General features: G+C 42.5%; 1 protein-coding gene across 2 annotated transcripts in view; it reads left to right on the forward strand.

Annotated features, from left to right (window-relative positions):
• Positions 1–27,115, forward strand: part of LOC121571186 (Kv channel-interacting protein 4-like) — a 191,360-nt gene that overhangs the window by 137,895 nt on the left and 26,350 nt on the right. The gene's annotated exons all lie outside the window — the stretch shown is intronic.

Below are 27,115 nucleotides of genomic sequence, written 5' to 3' on the forward strand. Positions count from 1 at the left end.
CTTCCATCCATGGAGTCTGTCAGTTTCTTGATCTGTTGACGATCAACTTTTTGTGCAGCAGCAACCACAGCCTCCCAGACACTGGTCAGAGAAGTGTACTGTTTTCCTTCACCGTAAATCGACCGTTTAAGAAGGGACCACAAGTTCTCAATAGGGTTTAGGTCAGGTGAGGAAGGGGGCCATGTCATTATTATTTCATCTTTAAGGCCTTTACTGGCTAGCCACGTAGTGGAGTACTTCGATGCATGCGATGGAGCATTGTCCTGCATAAAAATTATGGTCTTCTTGAAAGATGCAGACTTTTTCCTGTACCACTGCTTGAAGAAAGTGTCTTCTAAAAACTGGCAGTAGGTTTGGGAGTTGAGTTTGAGTCCATCTTCAACCCGAAAAAGGTCCAACTAGCTCATCTTTAATAATACCAGCCCATACCAGTACCCCACCTCCACCTTGCTGGCGTCTGAGTCGAAGTGGAGCTCCGTTCCCATTACTGATCCAGCCACGGGCCCATCCATCTGGTCCGTCAAGAGTCACTCTCATCTCATCAGTCCATAAAACCTTTGAAAAATCTGTCTTCAGATATTTCTTGGCCCAGTCTTGACGTTTCAACTTATGTGTCTTGTTCAGTGGTGGTCGGGTTTCAGCCTTCCTTACCTTGGCCATGTCTCTGAGCACTGAACACCTTGTACTTCTGGGCACTCCAGGTAGGTTGCAGTTCTGGAGTATGACAGCACTGGAGGATAATGGGTTCCTGGAAGCTTCACGTTTGATTATTGGCAACTCTTTGGCAGTTCATTTGCGTCTTTTTTTCTCAACACGGTTCTTGCGACCCTGTTTACTATTTGCAACAAAACGTTTGATGGTTCTGTGATCACGCCCCAATATCTTAGCAATTTAAAGAGTGCTGTATCCCTCTGAAATACAATTTTAGACTTTTCAGAGTCAGTTAAATCTCTTTTTTGGCCCATTTTGCCTGAGGAAAAGAAGGTGCCTAATAATTATACACACCTTGATATAGGGTGTTGATCTCCTTAGGCCACAACCTCCCTCATTACACAAATACACATCACCTGATATGCTTAAATCCAATAAGCATTCCAGTTTATACAGCTTGGAGTTGGGAAATATGCATAATATTGATGATATGGTCAAAATACTGACTTGCCTAATAATTGTGCACACAGTGTATATATATATATATATATATATATATATATATATATATATATATATATATATATATATGTGTGTGTGTATATATATATATATATATATATATATATATATATATATATATATATATGTATATGTGTATGTATATATGTATGTGTCTCAAATGCCATTGCTTAATATATATATATTAATAGTGGTCATATGCAAACACGCTTTCAGTATCACACTGTTATTCTCAAGGTTTGATCTATAGATCTTGTGTTGTTCCTATGCGGTTCTACAAGCTAATTCAAGTGTATCTAATAATTTTGATTTTCGACACACTGGACTCTAAATTAAGATGATATATACTGCATGTTAAATATTTAGTCCTTTGTCCTAATTTTCAATACCAGCAGCGGTCATTGTATTGATCTGTTGCCATGGTGGTCGGATTAAGATATCAACCTCCACAGCGTGTGGTAGAAACCTGCTAAAACCAGATGATGTAGTCACTATCCCATAGATCAGTTCACCCCGGCATAATCACCTTGACAGGATGTCTGGTGGCTAAGCTTTTTGACCGCCTGACAGTTGGTCAATAACTACATTGATGTTTTATCTCCAATCCAGTCATGTTTAGGAGGGAATTGGATGATGATGACAATCATGCCCAACTAGCCTCTTCTAGAATGGAAGGATAGGCTATTCAGTCTTGCAGATGTCTGGTAATCAAAGGTAGAATAAAAAAATAAATAATAATAATAATAATACTTTTCTAATCACTGGAATATTCGTATTTGAGTTCTTGATTAGGGTAAAGTTATACAAAGAACACTTGCCCAACCTCAGTGAACAATCAATCTCTGCAAAACACACTATTTCTCCTATTGCATTTCCATGTTCGGAAAACATTACATGAACATTGCACCACCAGACCCACACTAGAAAGCATGCTTTCTATTTGTAGTTTGTGGTTGGCTCAACTATATTGTCCTAAAGGACAAGACACAGCTTAAGCAACGTTGGCACAGTAGATCACATGCTGGGTGTCGATGAACATTGGCTATAATCGGAAATGAGCAGAAATGAAAGCCGATGTTTTGTGGTCAGAGGCAATAGGACTGCCAGATGCTGCTGTTAAAGGTCCAATGCAGCCGTTTTTAACTCAATATCAAATCATTTCTGGGTGACAATGAAGTACCTTTCTGTGATTGTTTTCAATTAAAATGGTCAAAACGAAACAAATTGCTTCTTAGCAAAGAGCAATTTCTCAAGCAAGAATGTAGCTAGGACTGTCTGGGAGTAGTCTGAGTGGGGACGGGAAAACTGAAAATTAGCTGTTATTGGCAGAGAGGTTTGGAACTCTCCAATTTACTGCCTGGAGATGTTACCAGGCAGGCCAAAACTCTATCCAACCAAACTGAAATTTTAGCGGGTCTTTTCAAATAGCTTATACTAAAAGGGCATTATCATTTTCACAATTTCTGAGTATTATTCCAACCTCATAGTTCGGAAATGTATATAAAACACAGGGAAGTCATGTTTTTGACTGCACTGGGCCTTTAACAGTTCGTCTGCACTGTCTGAGATTGACTTTAAGACCCACTACACCCTTGTATTTATATTTGTATTTATTATGGATCCCCATCAGCTACTCTTTCTGGGTTCCAGCTAAATTAAGGCAGTTATACAATTTTTTAAACATTACAACACATTGCCAACAGATTTCACAACACATTAAGTGTGTGCCCTCAGGCCCCTACTCTACTACCACATATCTACAACACAAAATCCATGTGTATGTGTGTGTATAGTGTGTATGTTATCGTGTGTGTATGCATGTGTCTGTGCCTATGTTTGTGTTGCTTCACAGTCCCCGCTGTTCCATAAGGATTATTTATTTTATTCTTGTGTGGATAGGATAGCTAATTGAAATACCTTTTTATTACATGAGAGCAGAACACTGTCAATTTAAAACCCTGTGTCAGCCATTACGGGTAGAGAACATGGAGTGTTTTAGCAGATAACCACCCACACTGCCTTTTTCTTGTCTCTTATTTGGTTGACGGAGTGACTTCTAATAGTGTTCTTGAAGGTGTTTCTCATACAAAGTTGCGTCCCTGTTGTCATTTGCTTTGCCTCGACCGAAAGTGTTGCTGTCAAGGGACAATAGATTGCCTGTAAATCTATCTCAGCGACACAGTAACACATGCAAATTGGTTTTCAATTAACTTAAAGTACCAGGATAAATGAGGATTTATTAAAAAAAAAAAAGACATATACATCTAAGACCATCTGTTTCTGGTTGGGCAGAATTTCCCAACATACAATGTCTGAATAGTGGATAAACCTAATTTAGCAGTTTTTTTATACTCTCTGCTAGTAGTAGTTTGGCTATGTAGCTCGAGCCAACATCTAATCCCATCAATTACAAGGACCTTTAGTCTGCAGACTGAATGCCAGTCTTATTCATGTCATTGTCATTCAGCGTTCGGAGGGTCAAGCGACCAAAGGTCCAATGAAAAAGAAACATGGCTTCTAGACATTTTTATTTATTTGCTAGCCTTGTCCTTTGGTTTCTTACGTAACACTGTGCATGTTCTCTCTGCAGTTGGTTTTGGAGGCTGGGTTCTGAAAGGGGTCTGTGGCAGAGATGGTGCCTGGCCTTGGGCTTTCAGCAGAGTTCGCTAGTTGGTTTGCTTGCCCTTTGTTTTCAATTGAACAGTTTTAGATTTGCAGTTAGAGCTACTTGTACTCCCTGTACTTGACAGTTTGATGTTGTGGTGCGTATGACACAACTGCAGCATACAGTAGCCCACAACTGAGAATCTATTTATTAAAGGTCATTCTGAAACTGTGTGAGAATTCACAGGGTTTTCTTGGTTGAATTTAGTGCAATGTGTACTGTGTAGTCTGTATGGATAGGTATGTGGGTGTAACTCAACCAGCACTACATTTAGATGTGGCATGCAGTTTTGTGTTCATTTGACACATGAATCAAAGGGAAGTGGCCATGCCAGCTTAGTATCATTTTACTGCCTTAAGCAGTGTTGTAGAACTCGAGTCCAGGACTCAGACTCGTGTCCCGATTTTCATGACTTTTGACTCGACTTGGACTCGACCATTGGTGACTCGAACTTGACTTCTCATGACATATATTTGCACTTGGACTGGATAGGTTACTATGATAAGCAGAATATTAGCAGCACTGGGTACACAGAGCAGCGAGGGTTCTGTTCTCTAGCAGTGGGAAGGACGTGCCACACCCGGCACACATCCTACATCGGCTGGTGAGCTGCATGGGAGCAAGCAATGAGTGTGGGCAGACAGGCAGGCTCCGCCTCCGATCATAGGCTGCACATCGTGCAAGCGACTCTCTTGCTTCCCCGTAACCACCAGTCACCACTCTACTATTTAGGTTTGCCATGTTAAGAAACAAACTGCTTTACAATAGTTTTAAGTTTAATAGTAAAACATCAGTCTAGATATTTGTCTCTCTCTCCCCTTGAGTATAGAAAAGTAGGCTGTCTTTGAATTTATCGTCTCGCTCTACCCTCCCAATTTCCCCCCTGCATCCCATAACCAGGTTCTGACAAGTCTCCCTTTACTTTTCACTTTGCAATAAAAAACCTACACAAATATCAGTGGGCGATTACAACAACAACAAAAAGTAGCTGAAAGCCTGTTACAATTTATCGCAAATAATAATCTGGTCAATCTGACAGGAGCAATAGCCAATTCCGTCTAGAGACCATTCATCCCCTTCAACATCATTACTAATCTGACATAACTATTGAACATTACATTAAAATTAAATGTGTGTGAGCCTGTGTGAATTACTTATTTGTTTCATAGGCTATTTCATATGACAGGCAATTACGACCATTGTGCAAGGAGGAAAATCTTTGCGCTAATTCAATGCTCACATGAAAATCTTCCCTCCAGCCCGCCACTAGTTGTTGCTGGGCAGATTTCTTCAACCAAATCCGAGCCAAATCAATAGAGGTGCAAATCTAGCAACAGACGAGCGTTGAGCCATCAAGCCGGCAGTACGAGCGAGCAACAAAACACCAGTAACAAAATACCAAATATGTCTAAAGAACCCCGAATCATTCGTTTTGCTTTCCAAAGTTGTTCAGCCGATGGTGCAAAGAGTGTGGCACAATGTCAAATATGGAACATAAAAATTGAAGAAAAGACTGGAACCACGTTCAACTTAAAACCTCAGACCCAGTCACAGTGACTCAGACCTGAGCACTTGGACCTGAGGGGCATACTACGAAACAAGCTAGATCTACTCAGGGTTTTACTAAAGCTAGCCAGCTTCAGTTAGCTTCCCATTCCAGCTCAGGCTTCTTCCGTACTACGAGGGTGTATATCGCTTAGCCAAAGGGACTCGTGACTCGACTCGGACTCGAGCATAGGGGACTTGGGATTCGACTCAGACTCATGGTTTAGTAACTCGACTACAAAACTGGCCATAAGTACTACTTTTTTTATAGTTTCAGTATGTTGCCTCCTCTGACTGAAAATATTGGACTGTAACAAAAAAAGAACTCTCATCAAATCCTCTCCCTCTTCCCAAGACCAAGTCACTTCAAGTTGTTTTTACATCTTTGCAAATGTCCATTAAAGTGTCAAGGGACTACCTGGCTCGTCTGGCGAACTCTGTTGTGTCTTGACACTTTCTTTAACGCTGCAATATGTAACTTTTTGGTCGACCCGACCAAATTCACATAGAATAGTGAGTTATAGATCTGTCATTCTCATTTAAAGCAAGTGTAAAAAGCGGTAGATCTGTTCTATGTGAGCTATTTCAATGCTTCCCGTTCGTAAGTTTCGGTTTTGTACACCAGCTTCAAACAGCTGAAAATACAATATTTTTGGTTATGGAAAATATATATCACAGCGGTTTATTTGGTACAATGATTCTCTACACAATGACTGCTTGTTTCATCACATAAACAGAAATGACGCAACCAATTAGATTTTTTTTTTATCAGGAAATGGCGGAGCGATTTTTGCATATTGCACCTTAAATAAAGGAAAAATTTTGTTCTTTACTACCGCCATAAAGTCCCTACTTTTCTGTAAGAGGAAACACTCATGACATCTGTTACTTGCCAGGTAATACTTTAATGGATTAAAGAGAAGTATATTGCTTTTTCAAAACATAAACAGGTCATAGATTCTTCTCACCCTCTTCATAACAAGATCCTTATTCAATATCGTGAACAGGATGAAAATCGACTGCAACAATTACCCCATTTGAACCCACTATTTCAGAAATGCCTATAAACAGTACTAGAGTGATTGACACAACCTTTCCTGGGGCGTCCTGACCAATGGTCCCCTCAAGTGTCTTTAGCTCTCATCACTGAGAAGGGCGTGGGAGGGGAACTTACCAAAACGGTCAGAAACCGTCCCCGTCAATTAGCATTAGCGAGGTAGAAACAAAAAAGGAACACCCTGATGATCAGTACTGATGAACGTTTTCCAGATAATCAATTCTGACAGGGGGAGAGTGACGGACAGTGATGAGCTGAATTCGTTTTGGATGATTGCGAAGGCCGATAAGAGATTGGGCTACAGACAGATTTGAGGCAGATTTTCAAGTCGTAGGAAGTTAAATGATCTTTGTTTCAGAGCAGTGGGTGAAAACAGGAATATATCTCCATAATGCCAACGGATTCAGGCTGTCCATGTAGGTCACACAATAGTTGAGGTGTTGGAGTGTGCTTCATGACATTATTGAATATCACAGACTGCAAAATACTTATTAAGTGAAAATAATGGTTATCTTGAAAAATGTATTAAACACTATATTGTCTCCCTCTTGAACCTATTCCATCATTGTCTGAGGAGCTTTGAAGCCGAGTGCCTGAGGTGTGAAGTAACCCATCCGTTATTTATTATTAAATCAGGACGATACAGGGAATATGCTTAATCAGCACTTTCATGAGTTTAATTAGCTTGCTAAATGAAAAAGAATATCCCCCTTAAAAATCTGGAAAGTATTTTCCATAATTTTGCTGAGTGCGTAGGTACTTTCATGCATTATGTAAAAGTTGATCACAGATACACTACATGACTGAAAGTATGTGGACACCTTGTTGTCGAAAATCTAATTCCAAAATCATGGGCATTAATATGGAGTTGGTCCCTCCTTTGCTGCTAAAACAGCTTCCATTCTTCTGGGAAGGCTTTCCACTAGATGTTGGAACATTGCTGCAGGGACTTGTTTCAATTCAGCCACAAGCATTAGTGAGGTCGGGCACTGATGTTGGGTGATTAAGCCTGGCTTGCAGTCGGCATTCCAATTCATCCCAAAGGTGTTCGAAGGGGTTGAGGTCAGGGCTCTGTGCAGGTCAGTAAAGTTATTTTACACCGATCTCGACAAACCATTTCTGTATGGACCTCGCTTTGTGCACGGGCGCATTGTCATGCTGAAACAGGAAAGGGCCTTCCCCAAACATAATCATCTAGAATGTCATTGTATGCTGTAGAGTTAACATTTCCCTTCACTGGAACTAAGGGGCCTAGCCCGAACCATGAAAAACAGCCCCAGACCATTATTCTTCCTCCACCAAACTTTACAGTTGGACCTATACATTCGGGCAGGTAGCGTTCTCCTGGCATCCGCCAAACCCAGATTCGTCCGTTGGACTGCCAGATGGTGAAGTGTGATTCATCACTCCAGAGAACGCGTTTCCACTGCTTCAGAGTCCAATGGCGGCGAGCTTTACACCACTCCAGCCGACGCTTGGCATTGTGCATGGTGATCTTAGGCTTGTGTGCTGCTGTTCGGCCATGGAAAATCCATTTCATGAATCTCCTGAGGAATGTTGCTTCCAGAGGCAGTTTGGAACTCAGTAGTGAGTGTTGCAACCGAGGACAGACGATTTTTACGCGCTTCAGCAGTTGGCAGTCCCGTTCTGTGAGCTTGTGTGGCCTACCACTTTGTGGCTGAGCCGTTGTTGCTCCTAGACGTTTCCACTTCACAATAACAGTAGTTACAGTTGACCGTGGCAGCTCTAGCAGGGCAGAAATTTGACTAACTGACTTGTTGGAAAGGTGGCATCCTATGACGGTGCCATGTTGAAAGTCACTGAGCTCTTCAGTAAGGCCATTCTACTGCCAATGTTTGTCTATGGAGATTGCATGGCTGTGTGCTTGATTTTTTACACCTGTCAGCAACGGGTGTGGCTGATATAGCAAAAAACACTAATTTGAAGGGGTGTCCACATACTTTTGTATAGATAGTGTATGTCTGAATGAGTTTATTTGTTTCATTTTTGTTTCATTTTCCTGAGTGTTTTGTCTGGTTTTGAAAGTCTTTAACCTATACTTTGCAAATTAAAGTCTGCACATAATGTTGTGAGTTAGTTTACCCCATTTTAGGTGGAGTTGTGAAAGTGCTGACTTGCTGGTCTAGGGGATGTCACTGCCTTAGTGCACCACTTTCATTACTTGATGTAAGAAACAGTGAAAACTGTCAACCTCACAGAGACATGTTTATAATTTGCCTTAAGCCTGATACAATAGCCCACCCGTAACAAAGGAATTTGCCGTTTTATTGGATTGGATAAATGACAAAGTGGCTTGCATCATCTGGAGATAGGCGATGCTGTTGTGCAACAATACCAGGGAGCTTTGTTCCACAGTATCAAAAAATGGGAACGCTCACAATTAGATTCCATCTCTTTACCCTTTTTCATGGAATTCTGCAGTGGCATAGAAGTTTGCAGGACATAAATCATTTTGTCACACAAAACCACTGGTGAGGGCATGAACGGGGTGAACCCTTTCATGTGAATTGCAAGTGAAAGCCTTTGCTGTATATTTCTGTAACTAGTCACAAAACCAATTGCGACTCAGTACTGTTGATTGTAATGGACAGGCTCCTTAAGATTAAGTTGTGAGACTCTGTGAACCGCAATTCAGCATTGGTTTCCGAACCTTGAACACAAAGAGATTTGAGGGCTGATTTACACTGAGTGTGCAAACTATTAGGAACACATTCCTAATATTGAGTTGCACCCCCTTTTGCCCTCAGAACAGCCTCAATTCGTCGGGGCATGGACTCTACAAGGTGTTGAAAGTGTTCCACAGGGATGCTGGCCCATGTTGACTCCAATGCAGTTGTGTCAAGTTGGCTGGATGTCCTTTGGGTGGTGGACTATTCTTGATACACACAGGAAACTGTTGAGTGTGAAAAACCCATCAGTGTTCGAGTTCTTGACAGACTCAAACCGGTGCGCCTGGGACCTACTACCATACCCCATTTTGTCTTGCCCATTCACACTCTGAATGGCACACATACACAATCCATGTCCCAATTGTCTCAAGGCTTAAAAATCATTCTTGAACCTGTCTCCTATCCTTCATCTACACTGATTCCCCGCTCATCTCCAGCATCTTTTAGCGGTTTTTGGACATATGTGTACATTAATTATTAATCTAAATCTCATGATATGTAATTATTTTAGTTCTGTGTTATCAAACAGCTGTGAGATTGGTTTCACAAGCACCAGATTCTTATATTAATGGCTTTGACAAGCAATAGCTTAAATGTCAAAATGTATTTGTCACTTGTCCAACAAAAACTTGGTGCATATGCACACTCAATGAAAGAGAATTTAGCATGTTTATTTTGTAAAACTCAAGAGCTTCTTAATTTCATGAAACAAAAGTTGAGATTGAATTGCATAGGATACTGCGAGTTCTCTCACCTTCCACAACTTAAAAAATTAAAATCTCTGAACTTATCCTCTGTGGAGGAGTTACAGGGAAAAGGGTGTTTTTATACAAGTCTGAGTGTTTTCCAGGCAGACTAATGTATGATGGAAACATAACTTTCTAGATTCCTGCACCTTTCTCCAAAAATGCCTCAACCCTCTGATGGTCTGTCATTACCCCAAACGCCCCATCCTAAAGCCTCTTGGCACCAAGTCCCTCGCTCTGAAGTGCAGTCAGTCACTGGCCATAATAGCAATGGACAGCAATTTATGTGATGTCTATCTCAGTTTAAGAAGGGAGAAAAAAACAGCTCTGGGACGACTTGAGTTTTTCAAGTGTTCTAAAATAAGAACACAATTTCATCTGGTGCAGCCTCTAAACAACGGTCTATATTTTGTCTGGAAAAGTTGCATGTTGGAAACTTCAACCACAAACAAAACATGGTTTACAGTTCATGAACTAATCCAAGTTTGTTAAGCAAATCTCCTGTTATGTCTAAGATCTTTGAGATCACAGCATTTTGTTGACCAGTTATGCCTTTTCGTACAAAACGGTCCCCTATTTCACATCAGCGAATGCTGATGATAAAGCCCGGTTTTGCTCTGATTCACCATATGTGCTTCATTAGTGTGTGCTGACCAACACTGTTTGGGGAATCTTCCCAGGAAACATGGCCAATAGTTGGAACACGTTTTTTGACTGTTAGTCTAACACCCACTGGTCTCCTCTGTCTCTGCCACCACAGTTACTTGCAGGCTACTTCACCTGGAATGGGCCTCGTGCTGACCTCTAAAGCAATTCATGTAAACTGTGGCAAAGGTGTGCGTTTCCGGGGACCTCAATCAAGCCATGAACTTTCTCAAGCTTCAGTCTCTTGACCGTCGATCTACTTAATGATGTTGTTTTTGTTGTGCTTTACAGCGCTTTGAGATGTATTCATGTAATGAATAGCGCTATAAAAGTTGAATGAATTATTTATACACCAAAAGGACTGATGATTCTGATAGGAAATAAATTGTCAGAATCCTGTGCATTGCTTTAATAACCAAAGCAATTGCATGAACAGTTGGGCCTAGCGAAAGTGAAAATGAGTTGCCAATGTGGCCGGGGTTCATGGAAATATACTGAACAAAAATATAAATGCAACGTGTAAAGTGTTGGTCCCATGTTTCATGAGCTGAAATAAAAGATCCCCAAAATTATTTATATGTACAAAAATGGTATTTCTCTCAAATATGTTTACATCCCTGTTAGTGAGCATTTGTCCTTTGCCAATATAATCCATCAACCTGACAGGTGTGGCAAATCAAGAAGCTGATTAAACAGCATAATCATTACACAGGTGCACCTTGTGCTGGGGACAATAAAAGGCCACTCTAAAATGTGCAGTTTTGTCACACAACACAATGCCACAGATGTCTCAAGTTTTGAGGGAGCATGCAATTGGCATACTGGCTGCAGGAATGTCCACCAGAGCTGTTGCCAGAGAATTCAATGTTAATTTCTCTACCACAAGCCGCCTCCAACATCATTTCTGAGAATTTGGCAGTACGTCCAACCGTTATTATAACTGCAGACCATGTGTAACCATGTCAGCCCAGGACCTCCACCTCCGGTTTCTTCACCTGCGGGATCCTCTGAGACCAGCCACCCGGACAGCTGATGAAACTGTAGGTTTGCACAACCAAAGAATTTCTGCACAAACTGTCAGAAACCGTCTCAGGGAAGCTCATCTGCGTGCTCGTTGTCCTCACCTGGGTCTTGACCTGACTGCAGTTTGTCGTCGTAACCGACTTCAGTGGGAAAATGCTCACCTTCGATGGCCACTGGCATGCTGGAAAAGTGTGCTCTTCACGGCTTAATCCCGGTTTCAACTGTACCGGGTAGATGGCAGACATGCCCATTGTTGTGCCATTCATCCGCTGCCATCACCTCATGTTTCAGCATGATAATGCATGGCCACATGTCGCAAGGATCTGTACACAATTCCTGGAAGCTGAAAATGTCCCAGTTCTTCCATGGCCTGCATACTCACCAGACATGTCACCCATTGAGCAGGTTTGGGATTCTCTGGATTGACATGTACGACAGCGTGTTCCAGTTCCTGCCAATATCCAGCAACTTCACACAGCCATTGAAGAGGAGTGGGACAACATTACACAGGCCACAATCAACAGCGTGATCAACTCTATGCGAAGGAGACGTGTCGCGCTGCATGAGGCAAGTGGTGGTCACACCAGATACTGACTGGTTTTCTGATCCACGCCCCTACCTTTTTTGTTTAGGTATCTGTGACCAACAGATGCATATCTGTATTACCAGTCATGTGAAATCCATAGATTCAAGCCTAATTTATTTATTTAAATTAACTGATTTCCTTATATGAACTGTAACTCAGTAAAATATTTAAATTGTTTCATGTTGGGTTTATACTTTTGTTAAGTGTACAGTGAAGGAAAAAAGTATTTGAGCCCCTGCTGATTTTGTACGTTTGCCCACTGACAAAGAAATCATCAGTCTATAATTTTAATGGTAGGTTTATTTGAACAATGAGAGACAGAATAACAACAAAAAATCCAGAAAAAACGCATGTCAAAAAATGTTATAAATTGATTTGCATTTTAATGAGGGAAATAAGTATTTGACCCCTCTGCAAAACATTACTTAGTACTTGGTGGCAAAACCCTTGTTGGCAATCACAGAGGTCAGACGTTTGTTGTAGTTGGCCACCAGGTTTGCACACATCTAAGGAGGGATTTTGTTCCACTCCTCTTTGCAGATATTCTCCAAGTCATTAAGGTTTCGAGGCTGACGTTTGGCAACTCGAACCTTCAGCTCCCTCCACAGATTTTCTATGGGATTAAGGTCTGGAGACTGGCTAGGCCACTCCAGGACCTTAATGTGCTTCTTCTTGAGCCACTACTTTGTTGCCTTGGCCGTGTGTTTTGGGTCATTGTCATGCTGGAATACCCATCCACGACCCATTTTCAATGCCCTGGCTGAGGGAAGGAGGTTCTCACCCAAGATTGGCCCCGTCTATCGTCCCTTTGATGCGGTGCAGTTGTCCTGTCCCCTTAGCAGAAAAACACCCCCAAAGCATAATGTTTCCACCTCCATGTTTGACGGTGGGGATGGTGTTCTTGGGGTCATAGGCAGCATTCCTCCTCCTCCAAACACGGCGAGTTGAGTTGATGACAAAGAGCTCGATTTTGGTCTCATCTGACCACAACACTTTCAGCCAGTTCTCCTCTGAATCATTCAGATGTTCATTGGCAAACTTCAGACGGGCCTGTATATGTGTTTTCTTGAGCAGAGGTACCTTGCGGGCGCTGCAGGATTTCAGTCCTTCACGGCGTAGTGTGTTACCAATTTTTTTCTTGGTGACTATGGTCCCAGCTGCCTTGAGATCATTGACAAGATCCTCCCGTGTAGTTCTGGGCTGATTCCTCACCGTTCTCGGCTGATTCCTCACCGTTCTCATGATCATTGCAACTCCACGAGGTGAGATCTTGCATGGAGACCCAGGCCGAGGGAGATTGACAGTTCTTTTGTGTTTCTTCCATTTGCGAATAATCGCACCAACTGTTGTCACCTTCTCACCAAGCTGCTTGGCGATGGTTTTGCAGCCCATTCCAGCCTTGTGTCGGTCTACAATCTTGTCCCTGACATTCTTGGAGAGCTCTTTGGTCTTGGCCATGGTGGAGAGTTTGGAATCTGATTGATTGATTGCTTCTGTGGACAGGTGTCTTTTATACAGGTAACAAACTGAGATTAGGAGCACTCCCTTTAAGTGTGTGCTCCTAATCTCAGCTCATTACCTGTATAAAAGACACATGGGAGCCAGACATCTTTCTGATTGTGAGGGGGTCAAATACTTATTTCCCTCATTAAAATGCAAATCAATTTATAACATTTTTGACATGCATCTTTCTGGATTTTTGTTGTTGTTATTCTGTCTCTCATTGTTCAAATAAACCTACCAATAAAATTATAGACTGATAATTTCTTTGTCAGTGGGCAAACGTACAAAATCAGCAGGGGATCAAATACTTTTTTCCCTCACTGTATATACAATGACCTGCCTTCCTATCCAAAGCCATTCCACTGCCATCCTCAAAGCCAGCAACATGGAACTAGAGGCTGCTGGTTTATTAAATAACAGCAAATGACATCATTCTCTCCCAGACTGCAATCTTAAGTCCTATTTGTGTTTGAGACCGCAAATAGGAACGGATGGCTGCTTTTATTTGTATCTACCGTCTTTTCCATGTGTGAGATAAAATGAGCCTTTCCCATTAGGTGGTCAAGAGTGTGGTTGAAATACCCATTTTCTATCGACTTTGTACATCGGACACAACACAATTGAAGAAAAGTAATTTGAGAGACCCATTGTTTGGCAGTGGTTGTATTGTATTCTACTGTCTGCTACCATTTGTGTTGGATCATTTGCAAATATTTGTATCTGTGAGAGGTCCAAGGGGAATGTATTACTCCTCAGGAAACGTGAACTGTGGCTGGGTTTCAGAATACGTCCCAAGGGCACCTCAGTTTTCTCCTTTTGAAAATCTCTCTTTCTCCAGGCTAGACCTAGGGATGTCATCACACACACACACACACACACACACACACACACACACACACACACACAAGATCCAGTGGTTGTCAGTGGAGGTGGTATTTTTCTGGCACTAAGCATTTGCATGCCATCTCCAAAAAGCTGGACTTAAAAAGGTCAATATTCAGATTGACAGTGGAGACGATGCCAAATAGATTCCCTCCTTTCCTCATGTTGTAAAGGCAAATGCCTCCTTTTCAGTCGTCAGTTTGGCATGCCTCAACTAAGCTGTCTATGGCCTCATATGTACTTCTTCAATGTTCGGTAAGGAAAGTGGCCTCGTTGTATTCATGTGATCTTTTGCTGTCTGCTACCCTGCAAAGAGACTCTTACCTCATCAGATAAAACAGCTTGGCATTCTGAAGGTACACTGTCCGTGTTTATGCTGTGCACTCACCTGCTTCGTTGAGCAGCGACAGCAGCGCTCTGATGTTCCCTGATAACAATAATGGCACATGGTGTGTGTGTGTGTGTGTGTGTGTGTGTGTGTGTGTGTGCGTTGCTGACCGTACCTGGATGTGCTTTATTTATAGTCTTTCCTCTAAAATGTGCTAAGGCCAGGCTCAGTATAATAATAATATGCCATTTAGCAGACGCTTTTATCCAAATGGGTGGTCCCGGGGATCAAACCCACTTCCCTGGCGTTACAAGTGCCATGCTCTACCAATTGAGCTACAGAGGACCACAGTGTAAGTGTGTCCACTGTTGCACCCTGAATTGCTTGGCAGGTGGAGATGACAGGAAGTGGTATTCTGGACTAGTACCAGAGGATTGTCTCCAATTTAAAACATAAAACCTCACCAGTTGTCTGTCTGTGAGAGACATCGCCATCCCCTTGGGACTCACCAGCAGCATTTCTCCAACTGACTGAGAGGCAGGCATTTGCAATATTAATGGATGCAACAGTTGAACGCCACTTCACTGCTTGCCTTTGCACCTGTGTGGGTTGAAATCATTTCAAGCCTCTCCACCAGATCTGGCTTCGCTCCCAATCACCATCATCTTGATGTCATTAAGCCTTACCTGACATGTTTTTGCCTCTTCTGAGTCTGAGAAAAGTGATATGGAAAGTTAGCGAGGCTCATCCCCAAACATGAGCAGATGTGCTTCTTAGTGGTTCATTACGAAGCCGCTGTAACAGCTGTCTATTGGCGGGCGATCAGATCCGGCTCTCCAACAACTCAGGCATGTTCTGGGAAAAGAAGGTGCGCATGTGATGTCGGTGCCACGGTGAGAGAGCAGGTCAAACCGATTTCACGCCGGCCAGCCTCCTCCACGTGATTGTGCCAACACCTATCAAATCCACCATTGGCCAGACTGCAGGACTCTCTCGTTTGAATTCATACTCTCTCTCTCGCTGTGTAAGTTTACTTCATTACCTTCTGCCAAGGGATAGACGGTAGTTCATCCTCATTTCAACTCGGAAAAAAACATGGGGCTTGGTGTTTAAAGGAGACGCCGACTGACTGCCTCTCGGAAAGTATTATAGGAAAAATGTTCCCACCACCAAGACACAGCAAATAATGGAACTTGGATTGCAAATTGAAATACATAGTAGTTCCTGATATTGTGTTAGATTGCTCTCCCTGTCAGACACACGTATATATTATTTATTTATTTTATTGATCTCCCATGACAATTAGTATGAACATGCCACATATCTATCCACAGACAGGAGTCAATGCGGTGACTTTTCGTAACGAGTTGACCTACAGTCAGTCACTGGGTCTTGAAATCTCAATCGAAGAAGTAGCCTCGATCATCAGTTTAAATTGGAATCATGTGTCACGGCTTGAGAGATGAGTACAACAAGTTTGTAGGGTCACAAGCTTAATATAGTTATTGTGTGCTAGGAATATGGGACCAAATACTCTTTTGACTAAATGTAATGCACTATAAAGTGAATTTGTCCAAATACTTTTGACACCTTCAAATGGGGGGACTAGATGCCTAAAGTACTTTACTTTCTAAACGGTAAAACAGATGTGTATGAAAATACCCTCAAATACATTCTGTACTGTCGTCTCATATAGAACATCTCAAATCCAAAATGTATTTGGAGTATAGAGCCAAATTAAATGTTTTAGCTTCACTGTCCAAATAAATATGGAATACGTTTATCTATACTGTCCTCTATGATAACTTTCCAATTCACTGATCATTGATTATATCAGCTATAGAGGAATTCAAGGGCAAATATAAAATGCACTACTAGTGCAAATTCAGCAATCTGTTAGTCAGATTTCCTCCGGGAGACCACAGCAGTCTGGCAGTTGAGAAAATATGTAAGTAGTCACTCAAGGCAAAGTAATACCTCCATCAAGGTGACTGATATGGGCAGCCAATGACATCTGACTCAAGTGTATGGGGACTTTCATGGGCTTTTGCCCATACCTTCGTCTTGACTTTTACCCAGTGCTGACGGTAGTGAGGGGAGACATACATCAACACCTTGCGACAGCCCGGTCCAAAACGCTCACTGGCAATAACGTTCTCCCGGACGCTGTGGTGACGTTTGCCATGCTAACATGTTCAACACCCGCAGAACACTTTCACACTCATTGTCATTTGTCACATATCACGCCATTGTCTTCCGAACGTTGTCATGGCGTAAGATCTCAAATGTGACAGGTGGAGTGACTTCTTGTATTTACACTTTGATTTGCTTCCTAAGAAGTGGACAATGGCAGAGTGTGTTGCTTTACCGACTGTTTACACAAGAATCTTGCTCCGGTCCTATGTTGTCTTGCCAGGCCCCAATGACTATATAAGGAAACGGTTCAGGTGGAGATAAGATCAGTGTAGAGTTTGGCTCGGGGTCCAGTGTGTCAACTGGAGTGGGCTGTGGTGTGTCGTAAGTAGAGGACACATCACATGGTTTGTGCCGACCAGACTTTAGTTTCAGTCTTAGTGCACAAGCAACCATGAAGAACTGAACTGCAATTGTAATCGTGTTATGATCTTAATTTGATCACCTTGTTGCATGAGAACTTTCCTGCAATGCAGCAAATTTAAAACGTGTTGTGTATTTGAGGTTTTAAAAGGCTTCTGAAGTTTGTAATTTACACTTTGAAGTTTTTTTTTGTTTTTTTTTTGCTACAGGATTATATTCCTGCTGGAGCTAACTGCCTCAAATTAAGATCCTTAATCTGAATGTCAATTTCTGTTCACCGCATGTACACTACTGAATATATACAAAAGTATGTGGACACCCCTTGAAATTAGTAGATTTGGCTATTTCAGCCACACCCGTTGCTGACAGGTGTATAAAATCGAGCACACAGCCATGCAATCTCCATAGACAAACATTGGCAATAGAATGGCCTTACTGAAGAGCTCAGTGACTTTCAACGTGGCACCGTCATAGGATGCCACCATTCCAACAAGTCAGTTCATCAAATTTCTGCCCTGCTAGAGCTGCCCCGGTCAACTGTAAGTGCTGTTATTGTGAAGTGGAAATGTCTAGGAGCAACATCTTAGCCGCGAAGTGGTAAGCCACACAAGCTCACATTTTTGCATTTTAGTCATTTAGCAGACGCTCTAATCCAGAGCGACTTACAGTTAGTGAGTGCATACATTCTCATACTGGCCCCCCGTGGGAAATGAACCCACCACCCTGGCGTTGCAAGCGCCATGCTCTACCAACTGAGCTACAGGGGACAGCTCACAGAACGGGACCACAAAGTGCTGAAGCGCGAAGCGCGTAAAAATTGTCTGTCCTCGGTTCCAAACTGCATCTGGAAGCTACGTTCGTCAGGAGCTTCATGAAATGGGTTTCCATGGCCGAGCAGCCGCACACAAGCCTAAGATCACCATGCGCAATGCCAAGCATCGGCTGGAGTGGTGTAAAGCTCGCCGCCATTAGACTCTGGAGCAGTAGAAACGCGTTCTCTGTAGTAATGAATCACATTTCACCATCTGGCAGTCCAACGGACGAATCTGGGTTTGGCGGATGCCAGGAGAATGTTACCTGCCCGAATGCATAGTGCCAACTCTAAAGTTTGGTGGAGGAGGAATAATGGTCTGGGGCTGTTTTTCTTGGTTCGGTCTAGGCCCCTTGTGAAGTGATGCCCCCGTGCATGAAGTGTGTTCCATCCAGAAATGGTTTGTTGAAATCGGTGTAGAAGAACTTGACTGGCCTGCACAGAGCCCTGACCTCAACCCCTTCGAACACTTTTGGGACGAGTTGGAAAGCCGACTGTGAGCCAGGCTTAATCGCCCAACGTCAATGCCCGACCTCACTAACGCTCTAGTGGCTAAATGGCAGCAAGTCCTGGAATGTTCCAACATCTAGTGGAAATCAAATCAAATTAAATTTTATTTGCCACATGCGCCGAATACAACAGGTGTAGACATTAGTGAAATGCTTACTTACAAGCCCTTAACCAACAATGCAAAGTAAAAAAAAAAAAAAAAAGTGTTAAGCAAAAAAAAAAAAAAGCAAATAACTAAAGAGCAGCAGTAAAATAAAATAACAGTAGGGAGGCTATATACAAAGGGGTACCAGTGCAGAGGTAATTAAGGTAATATGTACATGTGGGTAGAGTTAAAGTGATAATAAACAGAGTAGCAGCAGAGTAAAAAAGGGGGACGGGGTGGGGGTCGGGGGGCAGTGCAAATTGTCCGGGTAGCCATGATTAGCTGTTCAGGAGTCTTATGGCTTGGGGTAGAAGCTGTTGAGAAGCCTTTTGGACCTAGACTTGGTGCTCCGGTACCGCTTACCGTGCGGTAGCAGAGAGAACAGTCTATGACTAGGGTGGCTGGAGTCTTTGACAATTTGGAGGGCCTTCCCAGAAGAGTGGAGGCTGTTATAGCAGCAAAGGGGAACAAACTCCATATTCGAGATGTCCGACGAGCAGGTGTCCACATACTTTTGGTAATGTGGTGTATGTGTCTACACCATTTACATTTACATTTTAGTCATTTAGCAGACGCTCTTATCCAGAGCGACTTACAGTTAGTGAATACATATATATATATATATTTTTTTTTTTTCATACTGGTCCCCCGTGGGAATCGAACCCACAACCCTGGCGTTGCAAACGCCATGCTCTATCAACTGAACTACATCCCTGCCGGCCATTCCCTCCCCTACCCTGGACAACGCTAGGCCAATTGTGCGCTGCCCATGAGTCTCCCGGTCGCGGCCGGCTGCGACAGAGCCTGGATTTGAACCAGGATCTCTAGTGGCACAGCTAGCACTGCAATGCAGTGCCTTAGACCACTGCGCCACTCAGGAGACTACACACCAGAAAGACAATTGGTCTATCTCACAAAAGAGATGTTGGATCTAAATGGGATTTTACATGAGGGGGATGCATTCATGAATGCAATAATATTTGACATTTTAGAGTGTGGCTTATGGCATTGGAGTGGACACTATGGTATAGTATGGTCACCTGCTAATGACTCCTCAATTATTCAACTGGGTTTCTCGTCACCCGAGAGAGGGGTTTCCTTTCCTCTGGTTAACGACCAGACAGCATTATCATCAGACAAGGCCTGGATATTCTCAGGTCCACATGGGTTACGTTAATTACGGTGAAACCACAGTCCATTAACGGTTATAGATCCACACACCTCCGACAAGGCTCTTATGTGACATTGGAGTGTGATTGCCTGTAACACTAGCAGGTGTGTTTTGCCGGATGATGAGTTGTAGGTCCTCTGAGTGGTGGACTGTTTTTCTCATCCTGGTTCCCTGATGCCACAGAGCGAACATAACATTTGGGATATGATGCTAACTCATGCCAGAGTAAGACCTCGACATGCATGAGAAAAGTTTCTGAACAGAGCACTGTTGTTTAGCTCCATTACAGACCCTGCTCCAGTAAAATTTGAATATTGAGGGATATTTGTACAAGGGATATGGTAAGGGGAGGGAAACCTAACCTGAGGTTTGATGGAAGTCATGAGAAGGTCAAAGCTTTACATAGGGGATGTTTAGATTGAAGAGAGGCTGGAAAGAAAATCTGTTTCCTCTTCATGATATATTGTCATTTCTGAGAATAGGACAATCACCCATAATACTGTTCGTCGTGGAAAGGTTCAGTAGGGTTCCCTGATCTGTACTTTGTCATGCCTTTTGTTAAACTGTACCTCATTTTGTAAGTATTCATCTGAAGGAAAATACATGGACTGTGTCTGAATACCCATAATTGCATTCTAAATAGTAGGCTTTTTGGGTATGCCAAAATAAAATGTTTTATAGTATGTGAAATTTAGAAAATGTAGTATGCTTTAAATGCCAGGATGTCATACTCATCACGGTTTTTGATCTAGTAGAATTCGCTGCACGCTATTGAGGAAGAGAATGGTCTTCTCACAGCCACGTTTGACAACAGCTGATAATCAGAATAGGGGAAGCACTCTACAAAAATGCACGAATGGAACGGAACAAGCGAAATTGCGCATTAGATGACGCCTTCTCCGTATGGATAAGTAGTATGTTGATATTTGTTGCTTACTGCATACTTTTTTACTAAACAGTACAGTCTAATTATACTGAACAAAAATATAAATGCAACATGCAACAATTTCAAAGATTTTACTGAGTTACAGTTCATATAAGGAAATCAGTCAATTGAAATAAATAAATTAGGCCCTAATCTATGGATTTCACATGACTGGGAATACAAATATGCAACTGTTGGTCACAAATAAATTTTAAAAAGGTAGGGGCTTGGATCAGAAATCCAGTCAATATCTGGTGTGACCAACATTTGCCTCATGCAGCTTGACACATCTCTTTCGCATAGAGTTGATCAGGCTGTTGATTGTGTCCTGTGGAATGTTGTCCCACTCCCCTTCAATGGCTGTGCGAAGTTGCTGGATATCGGCGGGAACTGGAACACTGTCGTACACGTCGATTCAGAGCTTCTCAAACATGCTCAATGGGTGACATGTCTGGTGAGTATGCAGGCCATGGAAGAACTGGGACATTTGAACCTTCCAGGAATTGTGTACAGATCCTTGCGACATGGGGTCGTGCATTATCATGCTGAAACATGAGGTGATGGCGGCGGATGAATGGCACGAGAATGGGCCTCAGGATCTCGTCATGGTATCTCAGTGCATTCAAATTGCCATCGATAAAATGCAATTGTGTTAGTTGTCCGTAGCTTATGCCTGCCCATACCATAACCCCACAGCCACCATGGGGCACTCGGTTCACAACGTTGACATCAGCAAATTGCTCACCAACACGACGCCATACACGTGGTCTGCGGTTGTGAGTACGGTTGGACGTACTGCCAAATTCTCTATTAAAATTCAATTATCTGGCAACAGCTCAAGTTGACATTCCTACAGCCAGCATGCCAATTGCATGCTCCCTCAAAACTTGAGACGTCTGTGGCATTGTGTTGTGTGACAAAACTGCACATTTTAGAGTGGCCTTTTATTGTCCCTAGCACAAGGTGCACCTGTGTAATGATCATGCTGTTTAATCAGCTTCTTGATATGCCACACTTGTCAGGTGGATGGATTATCTTGGCAAAGGAGAAATGCTCACTAACAGGGATGTAAAGAAATTTGTGCCAAAAACTTTACAGAAATAATATTTTTGTGCGTATGGAAAAATGCTGAGATCTTTTATTTCAGCTCATGAAATATGGGACCAACACTTTACATGTTGCATTTATATATTTTTTCAGTGTAGTATGACTAGTACACAGTAAGTAGTTTTGGTAATTAGTAGTAATCAAGACCGATTTCGAACACGGCCGTCTGCTTACCATGTAAGAAATTAGCTGCAAGAATAAACTGCTGCTACTTTACAAGATAAGCTAGATGAGGGACCTTTGTGTCAGCAAAATAATGTACTATGTGTACTGAAAAACGTCAGCAACACATGTGGTCCCTTAGGAACAGGGCAACCTTTTCAGGAACTAGCTGTGCAGCGGTTACCTTCCCTTTTTTGCAGAAGGCAAAAGTATGACATGACAGCAGTGTGCATGTTGTGATTTTATGCTGTGTTGTGGTTTGAAATGGTGGGTCCCCAGTTTGTCCAGATTCCCACAATGCTTTGGTCAGGACAACAACACTGGACCTTTGCTTATGATTAATATGTTGCAATACAAACTTGGCACGACAATTCACTGGAGCAGGAGCTGCGGTAAGGAAGCAGTCACTGTGACGCCTGCTAGCTCAGTCAAAGCTGTCTCCTACATTATGACATATCACATCCATTTAGTCCATTAAGGAACAAAAGGGCAAGTATTCATCCGGAAACACTGGCTGCATTAAGGGCCGTGTCACTCAGTGCCTGCATTAATTCCTCTTAGAATAACAGTGCTGTCTGCCATTTCTCAAGCCAGGCACTAATCAGCATACCGCACAGCTCCAGAAAATAACAAAACATGCAAGTATGGATTTGTATAAGTTGGGCTTTCACTTCAGACAAATATTGTCTTTGAATTTCAATACTGGCCAGAGTTGTCACATGACTTGCTTGACTTGGGCTATTCCCTTTAGCTCCTAGTGGAGCTACTAAAGGCTAATGTCACTACCTTAATGATTCCACATAAATGTCTGCTCTCCAAAGAACTGCCAACAAGCTTTTTGTATTTTGCGAGGACACATACCGATCTCCTTGCCACTCAGCAGCAGGGTGTGTCAGTGAGGCAACAAGAATGGATGACAACAGCAAGACATCTGACCTGATGGTCCAGAAGAATTTTCTGACATCATGCATAGAGGAGGAGGATATTGTGTCTGCGAGATTGTCTGCGACACAACTCAAACATTGGTTATTGGCCTGGATGGATATTGTCTCGAAGAACAAACTAGATTCATGTCATTCATCAGAGAATCTATATGTATATGTTATACATTGTATGTCATTGTGTTGGCTTCTGTCGCATATACTACTGTGTTAGACCATTGTCAGCTCTACATAGAAATATCATATCTGCTAAATGTAGCCACCCACTAAACAAGTCCCAAGTATAGAGTTCCCATCTAGTGGCTGTCAGTGTGTCTGGACTCCTCGCTGTGCGTTCCTCACAAACACGCAGCGCATTCTATCACTGCCTTTATTCTTTATACCAGACATCAAAGCCGTCTTGTAGTTATGAGTGAGTGATGAACAACACCACATTCAAGAGCTTTTCTTACGCCCACGTTATCCTTAAAGGCCTGCAGAATTGATTTTTTCACTGCCTCTGGCAAGAGGGTCGAAACAACTTTAGCGCTTGTAAGAGAGAACCCCTAAACTTGTTATTTAAATACTTTTATTTGTAAAAAATGTATTACACGCTATAGCGATCATAAAGATTGAGCATTTTATCCTCTTGAGGTAGATATTGTGTTGACACACGATGCTGTTGCAGTCGTGTATAATATTGCTCACAGTGGCAGGTACAACATGGACCCCTGGGCGTTTGTAAAGTGATACGCTTGACTGTGTGTGAAATGAGTTTGATAGATGATGATGTATTGGATTGCTGTCTGACCTGAGGTCACATGCTCCACATCATATTAAAAGCCCCTCTTACAGTGATGACCCAGTGCCACGATATTACAGTATATTAATAAGTCATGTAACATAATGACTGGTTTCATGGAGCAGGCCTTACACTAGCAGGCCAAGATTACTGCTGAGCGTTGCATATCGGTTGTTAGTATGTATCAGCATTGGCTGCCATACTTAAGTGAATAGCTTTTTTGATGTACCAGTGTTGTAATAGCACAGTTATTGCATTGCTAGGTAGTCTAGTCTTTGACATTCGAAAGCAAATTTCAAACAATATTTGACTGAATAATGGTGAGACCAAGCTGCCTAGACTTGGTTATATAGGCTGCATCTGAATAAATTGACATGAGATGCGTCCACTTTGATGATCATTTGTGCCCAGATCTGAGATATAATTTCCCTTTAATAATACATGAGTGCTGAATCTGAATGTTTTCACACTGCAGGTAAATGCACTCCAGTGTTGTTGTCCTGAGAGTCCTTTGTGACAGTAACTGTTCGCCACTGCTTGCACTCCAACGTCTCCCTTCCCCATTCCCTTTGTCTCCCAGCATGCATTGCAGCCACCGGTTGCCCTGGTAACTCTGACACTCACCATGCTGTATCTCCTAGGTTACATCTGCCCCCAGAACGACCACAGGCACGGCGTCAGAGCTCGGCTCATGAAGCTCTTTCCTTGCTCCTCTACCAAAAAGTCATCTGCCAGTAGCCAAAGCAAGTCTTTCTCTCTCTCTCAGAACGTCTCTCACACTCTCTTTATCTCTCTTTCCCCCTAAGTGTTATCCTTCCTCCCTTCTCTCTGGGGTCAATTCGAATTGAAGGCAGTCGATTCAGGAAGTAAACTGAAATTCCAATTCAATAATTGAAAAAAAGTGTATACTGTCAATAAATTCTCAATAAACTGTCAAGTTATTTATTTCAAATTTTTTTGAATGTTAAATTCAAACCACTTCCTGAATTGATTGCCTTCAATTCGAATTGACCCCAACCCTGTACTCTAGTACAGTCAGTGTGATTTTTCTCTGATGTCCTCACCTTCTGTGGCTGGCCACTGGCCAGAGGCACCAATTGCAAGGAAACATTTTTGAAGAGACATAATCCGTACTTTACATTCTACAAAAACTGTGGGACCTAAAATCAAACTTCACAGAATGAAGAGAAGGTGCATGGTAAAAGACATGCAAATGTCAATATGGAAGATGTCAATGCACTGGGTTAGGTCTGATGCTACAACCCACCTGTTTTCAATATACCTGAGGTGCAGATGTAACCAATGGAGTCGGCCTCTGCATGAACCAGCGACATGCAGAGGCCGACTCCATTGCTCTCTTTTGACGAATCACCTCTCACGCAGTGTCTTACCTTACTTTGTGGAGCGCCAACACACTCAGTGGACAGAACAGACTCACCATGGCCTTGGTGTGATTAATTGACTTGACAGTGTGAGTGACGGCAGTATTTCATTTAGCATCATGAGGAAGTTGAGCACATTTACATTAGCATAATAAATAGGGTCACAATATATTGTATTATTTTGGAGTGTGAGCATAGGGTTTTCACCAGCATCATAGGGAAACTCTCAGACTCCGAGACAAATTGGCAGCATATGAGCTATGAGTGTCTCTTCCCTAACCCATCCTGTGCTTGAAGACACACACCCACCATGTCGGGGCCCAGCTCCATTTCGGCAGGTTAATCAAGGACTGAGAGGAGACGTGGCCTTTTGGGCTAATGAGGGGTGGCGAGATGCTGTCATATCTCAGGTGTGTGTGTATGCAAGCGAGACGAGTCAAGTGCTTAGCTCCGAGGACAACCGCTGGCGGTGACAGGGCCGAGACGGTGGGTGTCATTACAGGCCCATTAAAGTGTTTCTCAGGGTTCAGCAGCCCTCATCTTGAGGAGGCTCTTTGCCAGTGGGGCTGTGTTCTTAGGTCCCTAACGCTAATTACCTCTCTGCTGTGATATTTCGGAGGAGAGATTTTGCCATGTAACATTTTCTAATGAAGTGACAAGGGGAGGATGTGAAAAGAAAAGAGGTTCCTCGATTGGTTGGCTTTTGAAGTGTGCTTGAAGCTTAAGCCTAATGTCAAATAACGTCCAATTGTAGTGATCATCAAGTGGGTATGGCTAAACTGACAATGACGGCAGTCTACTAGCCTGTATTAGTCTTCTCCTGAGACTGATACTGATACTGTGGGGCTGAAATTCAACTGTCTGTAGGCCTTTAAACCATTAGTGGCCTTTGCGTGAATAGCATATTAATGGGATTTATTTAGCAACAGGAGTGATATAAATGTGTGTATTTGCTCCTGTGCTGTAATAATACAACATTTCATATTGGCTATAGTCTCCTTTGGCTGACTATGGTGGATAGTTGGTTCAGAACAGTCATATTAAAGCCACTGCATTTAAGCGGGGACTACATGGTATGCTTTCCCCACAGAGCCGGACTACCGCATTTGGGGCCCCGGGGCACACATTTTGTCATGAGGCTATAAGAATATTTTGCAGATTTAAAGTGAATTTCCTGTTATTCTACACATTTACCATGAGGCTGAGCGAGAATCTTACAATTTTAAAGCTAATTTCCTGCAATTATAAACATTTTGCTATCATATAGGGATGTAGCTCAGTTGGTAGAGCATGGCATTTGCAACGCCAGGGTTGTGGGTTCGATTCCCACAGGGGGCCAGTATGAAAAATATAAAAAATAATGTATGCACTCACTAACTGTAAGTCGCTCTGGATAAGAGCGTCTGCTAAAATGACTAAAATGTCAATGTAAATATGCTATCTGGGGGACCCACAACCCCTCAAAATAAATATCATATAATAAAATTGGTTGGGAGCCTCCTGGAGTTCGGGGGCCGCTGGGCACATGCCCTGCGTAACTGTGGCTGGAAAATAGCTGCAGTGCTTACTTAAGGATCCAGAGTTAGCATGTTTAGAAGAACTGTTTGACATTTATATCGTAGACCCATTAACCCTGCTGCTGCTATAGCAAACGATGGTATGATAGATAGATAGAGAACTAGTGTTTCTTATAAATACTTTGTTTAACATGAGTAGTATAAACTACATACTGCTAATCTCTGTGCTTAGAGGGTGATTCTGGGTTGTGTGATCTTTGTGGC

The sequence above is a fragment of the Coregonus clupeaformis genome, chromosome 8, assembly GCF_020615455.1.
Source record: "Coregonus clupeaformis isolate EN_2021a chromosome 8, ASM2061545v1, whole genome shotgun sequence".
NCBI classification, from domain to species: Eukaryota; Metazoa; Chordata; class Actinopteri; order Salmoniformes; family Salmonidae; genus Coregonus; species Coregonus clupeaformis.